This window comes from Stigmatopora nigra, chromosome 6, assembly GCF_051989575.1.
Source record: "Stigmatopora nigra isolate UIUO_SnigA chromosome 6, RoL_Snig_1.1, whole genome shotgun sequence".
Taxonomy (NCBI): Eukaryota; Metazoa; Chordata; class Actinopteri; order Syngnathiformes; family Syngnathidae; genus Stigmatopora; species Stigmatopora nigra.
Window position 1 is genome coordinate 2,498,526 of NC_135513.1, and position 16,876 is coordinate 2,515,401.

The following is a 16,876-nucleotide window of genomic DNA, read 5'->3' on the forward strand; positions in this document are numbered from 1 at the left end:
TTCAGACATTTCTCTAAGTTGGTTTGAAATACAACAAAGGACCTGTCTGATTATTTCACCCGTCTTTTAAAGGTATGTTGCTTTGTTTTGAATATCGATTGAGTGTGAGATGTGCAAGAGGCAATAAGTAGCATGTGAGAAAGAACGTAATGCTTAGTGATGCTTGTTTACTTTTTTTATGTGTGCGCGTAAATGTGCGAGTCTCGGGTATTGTTTACAGCAAGCTACCTTCGGCCGCTGGTTATTTACTTTTTCATGTGTGCGCGGAAATGTGCGAGTCTCGGGTATTGTTTAAAGCGAGCTACCTTCGGCCGCTGGTTGTTTACTTTTTTTTATGTGTGTGCGTGAATGTGCGAGTCTCGGGTGCATTGTTTACAGCAGGCTACTTTCGGCCGCCGTTATAAGGGTAGCATAATAGTATGCAGTATATGACGGCCGGAACAAAAGGTAACAAGTTACAATACTCATAAGTTATAATCGTTTATGCAGCAAGTACATTGCTTTGGATTATAACGGGTTGTTAATATGTTACTATGTATATATTTGAGTGTTATTGTATATTATGTTTTGTGTGAATTGCTTTGATATAACTAAAGTTGGTTTGAAATACAACAAAGGACCTGTCTGATTATTTCACCCGTCTTTTAAAGGCGGAATACTGCTACCCCGTGAAAAATCACGGGTACAACATATACAAAAATTACATATACAAACTTTTACAAATTTTGTTCAAAAATTACAAATACAAACTTTCCAATTATGTGCAAAGGGAATTCACAGATGGGAGTTTATACTAAAAAAACAGTTACACTTACAAATTGTATGCAATGGCTTGCAGGTACTCTAATTTGTTCGCAAATTTATTTGGGTTTGCATCGATGGTCGTCGTTGTGTCGCTCCTCCGCAGCAATTTGAGCAAACATATAAACTCAATTGGCATGCAATTGATTTTAACATTGGAGGAAATAGGGATATAATGGCGATTGTTTATGAAACTTGTAGGAGTGTGGAAAGTTTTCGCTGGCTCTCAGCACGCGCGCGACCGTTTAGATGTGTGTTAAATGAGTGCTCTTGTTGATATTTTGATATTACATATTTAGATATTAAACTTATGAATATAATTTTGAGAGCTGGTTTCAACAGTTCTTAGATATTAAACGCTCTCATGAATATATTTTCGAGAGTTGTTTTCAACAGTAAACTCTGTCACCATTTGACTGGCGACCAAAAGACCGGGGACCAAACATCCGGTGACCAAAAGAGCGGGCGACCAAACGTCCGGCGACCAAACGTCCGAGTACCGAGTGCATGAAGAGGTCAAGCGCAAGATTCTCGCGCACACTACCAACAACTTCACGACGGGATTCCGGACTATATTATTTGTCAGACGCGGGCCAGATTTCAAGACGACGAAAGACTGATGTTTCTCTCCCTCCTCGACTCGCAAATGTTTTGGGAATACCAGTAAACTTTCCCACATACACCCTCTCCACCTTAAGGAGGATGGATTTTATGTATAAATAAAAATAATTTTTGTTGAGTAAAATGTATCTATTTTCCGAAATAATATTAAAATTTTTGAGGTTATTATTGATTCTTTTTATGTGTCATAGTTGTAGCTGCAGTTAAGGTTTTATAGACATAAGTATACTTATAGAGGGTTAGATTGATTCACACGTAGCACTACTGAAGGCCCAGGTGTGAAATGCACAACCCGCCACTGTGTGGTAGTAATGATGAAGGTGATCCTACTTTGAGTTTTTTCGTTTATCGCGGCCATGTCTGGTCTACATTACAGTGGACCCTCGCTACTTCGCGTTCCACTTATTGCTGCCTGCAGAGCTTTGCGAATTTTTTTCAGAATTTTTTTTTATTAAAGATATTACATTAAAATTATAAATTACATCGCCCTACAGGGTGTGGAAACAAAATATTCAATTAGAATTAGTAATTTCATCATTTTATACATTTTAAAACACAAAAAAATGCACGTATGCGCAAAGCATCATGGGTGATTACGGCCGCGTCACTTCCGCATCACGCCCACGCCACGGCCGCGTCACTTCCGCATTACGGCCGCGTCACTTCCGCATCACGGGCATAAACGCAAGTTGATTGGCCAGCTGAATACTCACTGAATATACTCGACTCCCCATTGGCCCATTCACCACGGATGCCCATTTTCAGTCCACGCCTATCTCGTGCTATACAGTACGCTTCTCGCTAAGTTAAGCGTAAACGTTTTGTGAAGCCCTTCGTGATGCCTCCCAAACACTCTCCATGCACTGGTTATATGGATCCGTGATTGTATGGCGAAGCAAATCAGCCTGGACGGAAACTTAATCCGAAGTAAGGGCTGGCTTGAGAGGTTTAAGCGGCGAGTCGGACTAAGGAATGTGTCGCTGCATGGAGCAGCAGCGAGGCGCTATGTTGAGGATGTGTTTCCGGGAATGATAGAAGAAAATGGCTATGTCCCGGAGCAAGTTTTCAACATGGGTGAAACTGGACTCTACTGGAAGAGGATGCCGTCCCGAACATTTCTTTTCAAGAACGAACTTCAGAAGACAGGTTTCAAAGCCCACAAGGATCGAGCGACTCTGCTATGATGCAAGGATCGAGTGACTCTGCTATGATGTTTTTGTATTTCCGAGTTTTCTGAATAAAAATTTACATTTATTACATTTGCAGTTTTTTACTTTATGTATATACTATATTTGATTTGTTTGTATGCACCAACAACACATTCTAATGTGGAATAAAACACCTGAATGAACAGCACATTAGCCTGGTGGTGGTTTTGGTCACGTGTTATACGTTTCTATAAGCGTTTTTTAATGGCGCCCGGCTACTTCGCGGTTTCACCCTTCTGCGGGGGTGTCCGGCTCCGCATTACCCGCGATAAGCGAGGGTCCACTGTATATGCGATATTCGAGGGATGGCTGTAATGGGTACACACTCGTCGTGCTCTCCCAATGTAACCCAAAAAAGTGGACAAAAACTGCTTTATTTTCCAGTCAGTCATTGAGACTTGACACTAGCTGCAGAATAAGCTCAGCAGTTTGCATTTTTGTGGATAAGTGGGTCTTTGACGAGCCTCAAGCAAGGCAGGGGCCCAAGCCAAACAATAGGGGCCAACGCAGGACAATGGCTGAGCGGGTCCTCTAAACCTCCAATGCCTAAAACTAGGCCTTCCATTTACCAAGGCTCCATATACAGTGGTACCTCGAGTTACGATCGTAATCCGTTCCGAGAGTGTGATCGTATGACAAGCATTTCGTAACTCACGCGGACATTTCCCATTGAAATGAATTGAAAACAAATGAATTTGTTCCAACCCTCTGAAAAAACACTAAAAACAGGATATTGGATTGGAAAAAGGTTTTATTTCTTCTAATTCGCCATATATTGACAAAGTAATAAATAACGAGTGGTTTAATAGTAATAAAATGTGTTTAATAGATGTAAAATTAGACGCTTATGGCGGAGGGGAGAAACAATGACACACACGGAGGCGAAGGTGGGGAAATGCAAAGTCCGCCCAGTGGTCGTAGAAATATTTTATACACGTAAGAGATGCAAAAAAGACAGTGCCATGGCCACCTGGCTTGGTCGCATCATGAAATTTTGATCGTATCTCGGGCGAATTATTCGATCCAAATTTTCGTCGTAAGACAAGAATGTCATATGGTGAGGTGTTCGTATCACAAGGTTCTGTACAGACAATGAATGGGGCTGGAGTGATAACATGCCCTATTATCTATCCAAAAAGGCTAGAAGGTGACAAGGCTCATTTAAAAGCAGCATCCCAATTTGACATCTGTGGTTAACCCAATGTGAAGATTTTGTTTTCAATTCATTCATTTTCTGGACAGCTAATCCCAATGGGTCGTGGGGGTTACTGGAGCCTATCCCAAATAACAACGGGCACCAGGCAGGGGACCCTGAATTGGTGGCCAGCCAATCACAGAGCACAAGGAGGTAGATTGCCATTCATGCTGTGTTCTGCATGTGTGAATGGGAACAGGGGTGGCAAATAGGGTGCTCACACCCCCTCCTTAAACAAAGGACACCTTGGCTTTCGGGTGGGGGGAGGGGTGCGGAGCAGACACCTGTGATCTAGCCCTGTGCCCTCCCATAGAGTTTGTTTTACCTTTCAGCAAAAAAAGACAAGGTGGACGGAGGGGTTCTCCCCATCACAAAAATAACAGGGGTGTCAAACTCCCTTTGGTCTGCGGGCCGAATACAGCTTAATTTGAGATCAAGCGGGCCGGACCAGTAAACTCATTGCAAAATTACATAGAACTAACAATAAGCTTACTTTTTTCCTTTGTATTAGTCACTAATACTAATAATTAGTGCAAAGAATGACTAAATTATCTAAATGTTTATTAAAAGAATTTTCCTTTTACATTATGAACAATATATTATGAACAAGAGAATAACATAAGAACATAAATAAATGTCAATTTGTGTGTTCTGCACGTACTACAACACTAAGCCCTCTAGCGGATAATACAAGAACTACAAATTTTAAAGAAAATTCATATATTTTTTCTACAATACAGCTTTCTTCCCCGGGCCGTGCCAAACCACCAGACGGGCCAGATCCGGCCCGCGGGCCGTATGTTTGACACCCCTGGGCTAAAAGCTAATGGATGCCTCCAATTCCCAAATTTTAACACTCACCCCCTAGAACTGGCCCATGATCCCTGCTCCTCATCAAGTCACATGCTCAGGTACCATATTTCCACGACTATAAGACGCACATTAAAGTCTGAAATTTTCTCCAAAATAAATAGGGCGCCTTATAATCCAGTGCGCTTTATATATGGACCTAAAAAACTAAAATTGTTATCACGATAAAATAAAATAAATCAGTCGAAATCATGTCTACGGGAAAATAGTAGAGGTGGGGGCTGCTTGCCGTACAAGCAGCCCCCACCTCTACTATTTTCCCGAAGACAAAGTACTGCGCAGTGAATGCTGGGATATGTATGATACTTATTTTGTCAATACACCCAATGGATTGTGGCCTGCCGATTGGCATCAACACTATCTAAAAGAAAAAAGAAAAAAAATGCAACCAAGGGTACGAGTGGTTAGCGTACATGCCTCAGTTCTAGGGTTGGGGTTTTGATCCCAGGTGGGTCCTCAATGTGTGAAGTTTGCATGTTCTCCCATGGTTTGAGTGGGTTTTCTCTGTTTACTACTTTTTCCTCCCACATCCCCCAAAAAACATGCAAGATAGGCTGGTTGAACACTTTAAATTGCATGAATAAAAGAAAAAAAAGTGGAACTACTAAGGTGTGAAAATGTATTTTAATTAGACATTCATGAGTGTCTGCCTAGATTATTTTCCAACAATTACATGCCACACTTTGTTTATACAAGTTAAATATCCAAAGAGACATAATAGAAATTGTGACTTTGTAATTGGAAAATAATACATCATGTACAAGAATCCCGCAACGCTGACAATGATGTTGGAAGGAATTAATTAATGAACAAAGAATCTGTTTAGACATGAAGTCGGTACACTCCTAGTGTATAATGAATTGAAAATACTCACATTATCTCTTTTTTAAAAATACTGTAATAACTTTCTATGCTGATTATACTTGTCAGGGTCGTGGTCTACTAGATTATTTTCTATTTAAAATTTTGCATACCGAGTAAATGGTTAGCACTGGGTTCGATCCTAGGTCGGTGATGCTGTGTAGAGTGTGCACGTTCTGCCTGGGCTTGCATGGGTTTTCTCCAGGAACTCCGATTCCATCCCACATTCTAAAAACATGCATGGCAGTCTGGTTGTGCCCTCTAAATTGCCCCTATATATGAATGTGGGTTTGAATGGTTGTCTGTCTCCTTGTGCCCTGCGGTTGGCTGCCACCAATTCAGGCTAGGCCTGGGCTTGTGCCCGAAGCCAGCTGGAAGAGGCTCCAGCACCCCCCGCGACCCCTGTGAGGATAAAGGGTTCAGATAGTTAATGGAAAAAAATGAATGTTTTGCATTACATTAATCCCTGGAATATCACGGATAATGTAGACTAGACATGGCTGCGATAATTGATAAACCCTAAGTAGGGTATTACTACCATATTACATGTTTTCACGCCTAGACAGAAATACAACTACACAAGTACAATTATCAAGAAGTGTATTTATTAATAATTGCAGCTATAAGCATATGAGAAGACTAAATTATTAATATCTCAATATAATCTATGTTCGATTCGCCTATAGACGTTTAGCCGACGGATGTCTGGCCGAGGGACAGTTTGCCGAGGGGGCGTTTGGCCGAATCCAGAGTTAGCCGAGCAGATAGTTAGTCGACCGGATATTCACCCGACGGACATTGCGCCGACGCGCTCACCCCGCCCCCTGACGTTGCGCCAACGTGCTCGCCCCGCCCCCAATCGTTCTGTGTACGTGTTTTTCAACCTCAGCCTGCGGGCCATTTACGGCCCTTACAGAAAACATTCATTTAGAATAACGGGCATTTATTCATGGCCAAACACACGCAGTACAGTACGTACACGTAAGTAAGTACTGTAATGGAATTGTAAATCCAGGTAGTTATAACAGTATACATCGGGCAAGGACTGGATATCTGCCATTTCCAGCAACGGAGCCCATAACAAAGATATTGTTTCTGCCACGTCCATAACACTCGTGACGCACTTCGGGTTTTTCTTTATGTAATTATTATATGATTCTTAGGTCAAGGAAGGCATAATTGTTCTAATCTAAATGTTGTTTAGGTCTAGTCTCCTGTTTTTGTTATTGATAAAATACTTTGATTGTTATTGTAGTCCCAGATGTTGTTTTTACTCATACGTGATGGAATGATCAACAACTCTGTAAATTGTTTTGATTCATGGCAATAATAAGAGTCGTACGAGAACATCTATTCGGGGAGACGTTCGGAAGTTGTAAGAGGAACTTGCTGAAACTCTCCCCTTCGGAGGTTTTACCTGTTGTTATCCATTTCTATTTAATTAAATGTCAATAATTGAATAAGATGTCTGCCTGCAGTTATTGATAATTACGGACAAAGGTAATTATTAATGAACCTAACATTTTGGTCCTTCGAGCCGGATGGAGGATCAAGGAAGGCATAATTGTTCTAATCTAAATGTTGTTTAGGTCTAGTCTCCTGTTTTTGTTATTGGTAAAATACTTTGATTGTTATTGTAGTCCCAGATGTTGTTTTTACTCATACGTGATGGAATGATCAACAACTCTGTAAATTGTTTTGATTCATGGCAATAAGAGTCGTACGAGAACATCTATTCGGGGAGACGTTCGGAAGTTGTAAGAGGAACTTGCTGAAACTCTCCCCTTCGGAGGTTTTACCTGTTGTTATCCATTTCTATTTAAATAAATGTCAATAATTGAATAAGATGTCTGCCTGCAGTTATTGATAATTACGGACGAAGGTAATTATTAATGAACCTAACATTTTGGTCCTTCTGAGCCATGGAGGTCAATATACCGGAGCGAGAACCCAGGCGCTGCTGTTCGACATCTGGTAAGTGACCGTGCGCACGGCGTCTTCAAAACCCTTGGTGGGCCGGAGTTTTCGACGGGGGCGCCTGGATTCTCGGCGGTTGAAGACTTTTCCTGCTGGAGGGAGACATCTGAAGGATCTCGGGTAAGTCCACATTAATGTCTGCATTTTGTGACAGTGTTTCCAAATGCATTAAAGGGACATTGAATGTGAGGTCCATTGTGGGCTGGTTTTCGCGTCCTGGGTGACGGCGACAAAAACCCTGTGTTTATACTAGTCAATGGCAGGTACGGTTTGGGGCACTTTGCTGGAAAGTGTCCTGTGTCTCAGGGGTAGGCACGAATATATTGTACTGGAGGTACAATGTTGGGGCTGGAAAGTGTCCTGTGTCTCAAGGGTAGGCACAAATATGTTGTAAATGTTGTATTGTGTTTGTGTGGTTTCTGCAGTAAAATTAAGATAAGCCTAGGAAATACAGTCAAAGGGGTGATAATATTAATAATAAATATAATAAAGTTAACTGTGTGAGGCACACGAACTCACTACAAAAAAGTAAAATATGGGAAACACGTGTTGTAAGGCGGGTTTGGATGACGATCCAAAAAATACGTCTGACTTGTAAGGATTGGAAAAATTGGAAAGACAAAGCGCTTTAAAAATATTACACAGCTATATTTATGGATAAATAAATATGGGTTTGCTGGCCAGCTTAAAATGCATAAAATGCAGGATAATATATGCACTAATGCATAGAGGTAATATACATATATAAATAATATGTGAGTGGATAAAAGTGTAACAGCTTGTTCCACAGACACTAATGGCGAAATAAGACCGGGGAGAAGTTAAAAATACTATTTTGGGAAAATAGTGGGGACTCCCTCGGATAACGGGGATATATTTAAGACCGTGGCGGCGGGAAAGTACTGTTTGGTAAGAAAAAAATAGCGGGGCCTCCTCGGCTGACGGGGAAAATATTTACCGAGATAGGTGGCGGGCGTGGAGGAAGTTTAACAAAAATAAAGGGAGCTAGAAAATTAATGGGGACACTGGTATTTGATTTGGTTAATCCAGGTATGACGTTTTGTGATTGCAATTAAATTGGGTTTTTTTTTTGTGTGTGATGCTTTGGCTTGTATAACAACAATTAGAATGGTTATTTCCAAGTGCTGGTGGTGCTTTGTTAATATAACCTATATGTACTGTCAATTTACAGCAATGTGATGGCTTATTGCAGCTTGGTTTTTGATCCCGTCCGCTAGCGGGAAGATGGTGTTTAAAAAGACAAAAGAATATATACAAAATTATCATTTAAATGTTTAGCAGGGAATGTCACCTGTGTTTTTATTATGCTGTAGACTTGCCAAATAATGTGTCGACTGCGGGAGAAGCGTTCTGGTGCAGCGGCTGCTGATTAGATGGGAGTGAAACATGTGGGCCGCGGGGCAGACGATTTAACTGTGTTGGGCTTTCGGGAGCGTTCGGACCGTGTAAACGACTAAAATTTTGTGATCCCTTCCGTGAAGACATTATAATAATAATAATTGGCCTTGTGGGTGCTGAAGCAAACTTGAGGGCAGAAAATGGGTTTTTGCCATATTGTTGTGCTTGCAGCATACATATTCTGGATATATGGGGTCTTGGAAAAATATTGTAATGTAGTTGAACATCGGAAGAGGGGTTAATTTGACTGTTTAATGGTTGTCTTCTCTAAAAAGCATTGTATTTGGGCACGGGGGAAAGGGGCGACGTTTCAAGTGTTGACTCGCTGGTTTGTAAACATAAGATAACAATGCTGCTTTCGCAGCAAGAGTGGAGGTCATAGATAGCGGCTTATGGTGTTTGCTGTTTGGACTTTTCAGAATAAGAACAATACATGGTCTGCAAGAAATGCAAGGTTATGCGAATGCTTTCGCATTCATTTTTTGGGTTTTAAAATGAAATGTATATTAAGAGGATAGAAAATCTGATTAGTAAAAGGTTGATTTGGTAAAAAGCTTTAGATTTGGGAATAGACCAAAATAGTCATTTTTGAGCAATTGTGGATTTCAAAGGGCTCTTAGTTAAAGGAAACTAGCTTTTGAAAGGATAAAATAATATTAATAATATTTCAGAATATTTTGATTGTTCAAAATACTTTAATCCAGGAGGTTGGCTGGTTAAAGAAAAGGCCAGGATGACAAAATTTACAATATTATGGTATATTGGTGACAATAAGGTTTTTAAAACATTAAAAATTGTAATTAGGAAATGCCTAGCAAAAGGTTGATTTCTCTAATTCAATTGTTGTAGATTTTTGTTTTGGTAACAGGGAGCTATGGGAAATGACTCTTGTCTTAAGTAAACATCATATGAGGTGGTTTACAAAGTATATAGTAGGTATTGAGTTATTTGGCTGTTAACGACATCAGATGGGAAATTTACAATGCGATAGTGGCATGATAAAATTCATGGCATTCATCCAAATAATTAGGTGAATTGTAGATAAAATAATTGGTTTAGGATGAGCATATTTTCCCTAAGAATGGAGTAACATGGAATGTTTTTCAAAGTGCACTTGAAAGAACATTGTCTGTTGTCCTGGCGGGAGGAAATATGCTTTGTCACAGGTCATATTGATGACTTTAAGGATATTACGGATTGGATAAGCATTGGTCAATTGATACAACCAAATAACGTTGCTTTTTACTGCTTTAAGGGCATGCAAATTGGTGAGAACTTTAGCTTGAAATTCATACCATTGCAACGATGGGGTTAATACGCCTGAATGTTACAGTGATAACGAGTGGCAATAACAAGCTTAGATAAGGGAGGGAAAGGAGAAATTCTCCAAATTCCAGAATCTGGCTTAGAAACAGGTTATGCTAGTCGTTTTGGGTTTTTGACAGGATGTGGTGGTGGTACATGAATTCTGGGAAATTTTGGGAAATTGGGGACCCCATATCTAAAACAAATTTGAGACAAATGTGTAAATAGGCTCTATTTGGCGCTGGATGCCCGAATTCTAGTGGGGCCTTTCATGTTTTGAAACGAGTGACGCTTTAGGTAGATGGGTTGTCTATGAACAAAATGGGATGGGCGAAATTCGCTTACAAATTCGCCGTGTTATCTTGGTTCGTAGAATTTGGAGTCAAGGCGACATAATAAAGGCCATAGGCGTCATGTTGTATAAAATAGGCGTGGATGAATTTGTTTTACAAGTGGGGGAGATTATCTTATCACCTGAAACAAGTGGAAACAAAATTGGATGGCCGCATTAAAAGGTGATTGGCATGCTATTAGAGGAAATTGGGATTTTCCAAAAACCTGATAGGGGGCCATTAGGTCATGACGGCTGTGAAAATAAAAACCTTAGATGTGAAACTATTGCCACCTCAATTCGGGGAACAAACAGCTAAACTGATAGCATTAAAAAGGATATAACTTTGTGTGAAACTTGAAGGTAATTTTTACAAACGGTTAAAATGCTAGAGTGGGGGTGTGTATATTAAAGGATCTACTAATGAATGCGGGGTGGATCCAGACCTTCCGGAATGTGGGGTATTCATGGCGTCCTCGAGAATTTGTGGATTTTCTCCGGGTACTCCAGTTTACTCCCACAAAATGAAATTATGGATGCTAGACTGGTTGCACACTAAATTCTTCTGTTTATGAGTGTGAGCGTGAATGATAGTTTGTCTTTTTGTGTTTTTTGATTGGCAGGCCACCGAGACATTCTATCAATAAAGAAAATAATTTGGGCTTGAGTCAAGGGAAGACCTATGTCTCGACAAGGGGGAGGTGGCCTTGCTACAACGGCACTACAAGGCTTAGGGTTTAAATCTATATGCATACCCACATATCCATTTCAAAAGATACATTAACAGATTTTATTTTATTTTTATTAGATCATATAGATATCATTCCACGATATGGAATTCCAGAAACTATCTAGTGATAATGACTCCCATTTTGTTAATATAATAGTTGTCTACCATCCACAATTGGCGGACCTTATATGAAGTCCTGTTTGGTAGACCTTTCAAATTGCTATTTTTCACTACACAATGACAATTGGATGATGAGGCAAATCTAGCAGAGAGAGAAAAAAAACATACCAAATTTAGACTATCAGAGGGAGATTTTGCTTCTCAACAGGAAACGGAGGAAGTGACGGTGATTCTTGAAGACTGGATGCTGATACGCAGCATAAAAGAAGAAACATCGGAGCAACGCAAAGTGGGAGGGTCCTTGTTACTTAAAGGGGACACGGATGCACCTTTCCCACAGTAAGAAGGTTGTCTAAATTGAAACGTGTCAAGAGGAAAAATTCCTAAACAAAGACAAAAAGTCATATTGAAAACAATTATTGCTTTTGGGGCAATGAGATTAATGATGATTGTGATTCTATTCCTTTCCACAGTAGGGTTGTTTTCTCCAGTTGGAGAAAAAGGCGGAGGCGTTTCAATTGAGGATACACCATCTTACGGGAGGGTAAACCGAGAAACATACACATTTACATTTAATTAACATTACCTACTAAATCCAATTTCCAGATTGAAAATATATATTTGGACTCGGCGACGTCCCGGTTGCCATACAAGGGGTCAATCAATGGTGGGAAATATGTGAGGTACTTTAACAGCAAAAATTGAAGATTGGGAAAAGCCTTGTTGCAGAAATTGGTCAAGATTGGAAAGCTTGGACTGACATATTAACCTGTGAAATTTATTTCTGAAACAGGGATTTCCCAAACGGGGGATAATTGAATAATAAAAGGGTGGTCTCAATTGAAACATTGAGGGGACGGGTAAGATAAACTTTCTGACTTAATAAAATACGGGAAACACCAATATTAATTGAAAAGATTATTGCTCAGCAAGCAATACCATAAAACTATAGGGAACTCTTTTATATTGGGTTTGACGTCTCCATATGGTTTCAATTGAGACTAAACCATCTTACAAAGGATTAGAATAAACTACCAGACAAGGGAAAATACGATGGGATCTTACAACTCCCTCAATCACCATTCTTTTGGGGAAAAGTGTTTTTACAAATGAAAAAACGTGTCCTACTTGTACAGAAAAAAATATTGAAATAGTGTTTATCCTGTTACGCAGTAAATAGGAAGTCAATTTTTCCACTGTTTAATCATTTTACCTGCTTAAACCTTACAGGGCATGCTCTGAAGCTGGGGGCGATAAATGAGACGTGGTGTACCGGCGTTCTAAAACAAACTACACCCCTGATACCACGTTCTGGCCTATGGTGGCGGGGTGGTAGATAAATTATACGACTCCTGCCGAAACGCGGCAGGACTAGGTACTTTGGTCTCACTGCTCTTACCGGTGTCTGTTTTTCCATCCACAGTGGAGGAGATACAATTGGCGGCTCAGAATTCGGAGGTGCTGAAGGGTCGACCCTCCCGACATCGTCGAGAGGCATGGAGGGAAGGAGATCCAACATACAGTGATGCGATTGGCATCCCCCGGGGCGTACCAGATGAGTATAAGATGGCTAATCAGATCGCAGCAGGTTGGGAGTCCGTCTTCCTTCTAATCACCCCAAACAAAAATGTGGATAGAATAAATTACTTACATTACAATGTCCAAAACTTGGAAATTATATTAAACAGGGATTTGTGGCCATGAAGGAACAACTGGCAGCTACCAGTCTGATGGCGTTCCAGGATCGCATAGCGGTGGATATGATCCTTGAAACAGGGGGCGTGTGTGCAATGTTTGGAGAACAATGTTGCACCTTCATACCGAACAACACGTCACCCAGTGGATCTCTCACCAGGGCCATTACTGGCCTGCAAACACTGAACCGCAATATGCAAGAGCACTCTGGAGTAGATACGTCCGCATTGTCAGATTGGTGGGATAATACCTTTGGAAAATCTAAAGATTTGGCTACATCCTTCGTGGTGACTATAGGCACAATTACCGCTATCCTAACATTGTGTGGGTGATGTAGTATCCCCTGTTTGCGCTACTTGCTAAGCCGACTTATAACTACTGAAATTGCCCCTACAAATTCTAAAGTACATGAGTTGTATCTTATGGGACGGTTTGGGGAAAGCAGTGAGGTCCAGGAGTACGGTAAATCCGAGGACCAATTGGACGAATATGATTATGTTTTTTCTCTTTCAGACCAGCCATGGGAGTAAGGAGTAGGCGGATAAAATCGCAGTCACCGACATTTCCATTCGTGATTACTAAGAAATGATTAATAACATACATATTATAAAAACGGGGGAATGTTGGGTTTATTCTGTATTACTATTATAAATATAGTTGTATTAAGTCATTTCTTTGTTAAATCATTCTCTTATTATTTTCAAAGTGTTGCAAGGTCATGAACTGCCGCCTAGTCCACTCTCACATGGACTTCTCCAAGGATTGTTGCTACATCCACATACCCAGTATCGGGCTGAGAGGGTTGTTGATCGGGCAAGGACTGGATATCTGCCATTTCCAGCAACGGAGCCTATAACAAAGATATTGTTTCTGCCACGTCCATAACACTCGTGACGCACTTCAGGTTTTTCTTTATGTAATTATTATATGATTCTTAGGTCAAGGAAGGCATAATTGTTCTAATCTAAATGTTGTTTAGGTCTAGTCTCCTGTTTTTGTTATTGGTAAAATACTTTGATTGTTATTGTAGTCCCAGATGTTGTTTTTACTCATACGTGATGGAATGATCAACAACTTTATAAATTGTTTTGATTCATGGCAATAAGAGTCGCACGAGAACATCTATTCGGGGAGACGTTCGGAAGTTGTAAGAGGAACTTGCTGAAACTCTCCCCTTCGGAGGTTTTACCTGTTGTTATCCATTTCTATTTAATTAAATGTCAATAATTGAATAAGATGTCTGCCTGCAGTTATTGATAATTACGGACGAAGGTAATTATTAATGAACCTAACACCAGCATAGAAAACATTGAGATTAATCTTTGAATTAAGGTTCTCAGCAAATCATTTTGAATATATATTTCCTAAAATAATGGTAAATCATTTAAAATTAAAACATTGTTCTTATTGGGACACATCACTAAAAGTAAGTGTGTTCCATGGCATTTTCAGGTATTGTTCTTGATAGGTTCATTAATAATTACCCTTCTTTGTAATTATCAATAACTGCAGGCAGACATCTTATTCAATTATTGACCATTAATTAAATAGATTGGATCACGGATAAGAACCTTAAGGGAAGATACATCTTCAAAAGTATCCTCTCGAACAGTATTTCGCGTACGGCTTTAAGGCATTTGGATAAAAACAATTACGCCTTCATTTGACCTAACTATCATATAACAATTACATAAAGAAGCCCGAAGTGTGTCACGAGTGTTATGGAAGTGGCAGATATCCCGAGTCCTTGCTGCCTCCCGATCAACAGCCCTCAGAGCCCGATACTGGGTGAGATGTATCATAAACAATCCTTGGATAAGAAGTCCACGTGAGAGTGGACCAGGTGGCTGTTTATGACCTCGAGCCGAACAATAGAAAGACTGATTTAATGATTTAACAAAGAAATGAATTACTACACATATATGTATAATAGTAATACAGAATAAACCCAACAGTTCTCAAAGCCCCTTATTCAGTCTTTTAGTAAGTCTTCTAGTGTTTTTTTTCTCACGTAGCAAGAGCGTGTGTATGTGTACATATATAAGAATATTAAACAAAATGGACAGGCAGCACATTGTGCTACGTACTTGTATTTAGGAATGTCCACACAGGCCCGGAGAGAACATGCAATCATACTTTAGCTACCAAATTTTCAGGTTAAAAGACCCCTTGATATGCAAATGACCGCAAATGTTTTTTTATAGTATAGTAAGTATATGCTCTACTTACAAAATATCCAAGTCACAAAAAAGATCTGGAACCAATTAATTTCGTAAGGAAATGTACGACTCTGTATCTATATGGCTCTCATCTCCCATCATACATCTGTAATATTTTAGTCTTCTTTTGTGCCCTTCAACACCTTCATATAACTCCCCTTCTTTTCCTCACCTTGCTAGAGGAATGGTAATTGAACTCACACTTCAATCCAACCTTTCAGCTGTTATTATTGTCACCTTCCAAACCTCTACAGCCGATTGTCAAGTTCTTATTCGAATGAAGAGAGACTGAAAGACTTACACCAATTCCCTACTCAACTCAGTCATTCCTTTTTATTTATTTTCAACAACCCTAGTTACATGTCCAATTCTAAAGGGGAGGAGTTGAGCAAGCAGCTTGGACGTCTGAAATAACACAAAGATACCAAATAACAAATAAAAAAGATATGCATGCGAATAGAAATCTTCATTGCTAGTAAAAGCATCTATACATTGTAGCAAACGTAAAATAACTGATAAATGATACATATCTGGCGGCCTGGCAGCTGAGTGGTGGGCACACAGTGATGGGGTCCTGTATTTGAATACTGGTTGGTCCTCCTGTGAGATGTTTGCATGTTCTACTCGTGCCTACGTGGGTTCTCTCCGGGTATTTGGTTTACTCTCAAAATACTTAAGGAATCCGACACAAAAAAATAAGTTATTTTGCTTGGAGATTTAAATATTAACTGGATCGACAAATCAAATCGGAGACGGTTGAAATTGTTAACTAAATTTAACATTTCACAACTATGCAAAAGTCCTACTGGACCAGTGGTCTCCAACTCTGGTCCTCGAGGGCCCCTATCCAGTTTGTATGTGTCTATGTATGTATATGTACATGTACGTGTGCGTGGGTGTGGGTATGGGTGTGGGTATGGGTGTGGTTGTGGGTATGGGTATGGGTGTGGGTGTGGGTATGGGTGTGGGTATGGGTGTGGGTATGGGTGTGGGTATGGGTGTGGGTATGGGTGTGGGTATGGGTGTGGGTATGGGTGTGGGTGTGGGTATGGGTGTGGGTATGGGTGTGGGTATGGGTGTGGGTATGGGTATGAGCTTTTTTCGGTAACAATTAAAGTAAGCGTTTGTCAAGCATATGAAAAAAAGGAAACAAAAGGAAGAACAAAATAATTCTCGTTCAACTCAGTTTCATAATTTGCATAATACTGGACATCAATGTTATCACCAGTAGGCTGTGTAATGAGCATACACAACCCTTATTTGAAAATGGAATTTGTTAGAGCTACTGTATCATCCCTAAGTCGGTCTAGCAAAAAGCGTAAGCAGGGAATAAGACAACGCCCACACATTGTCAAAGTATTAGCAAAAACAGCGATTGATATCAACTCGGTGAAGGCCAATTGTTTACATTTGTCAAAGTGCCTCTTCATTTCCGGTTGGGTTCAGGGCCAGGCTTTCAATGGCTCTGGTTGGGTACCCATTGGAGGACGTGTTGTTGAGTGCAACATTTTCGAACATTGTCTA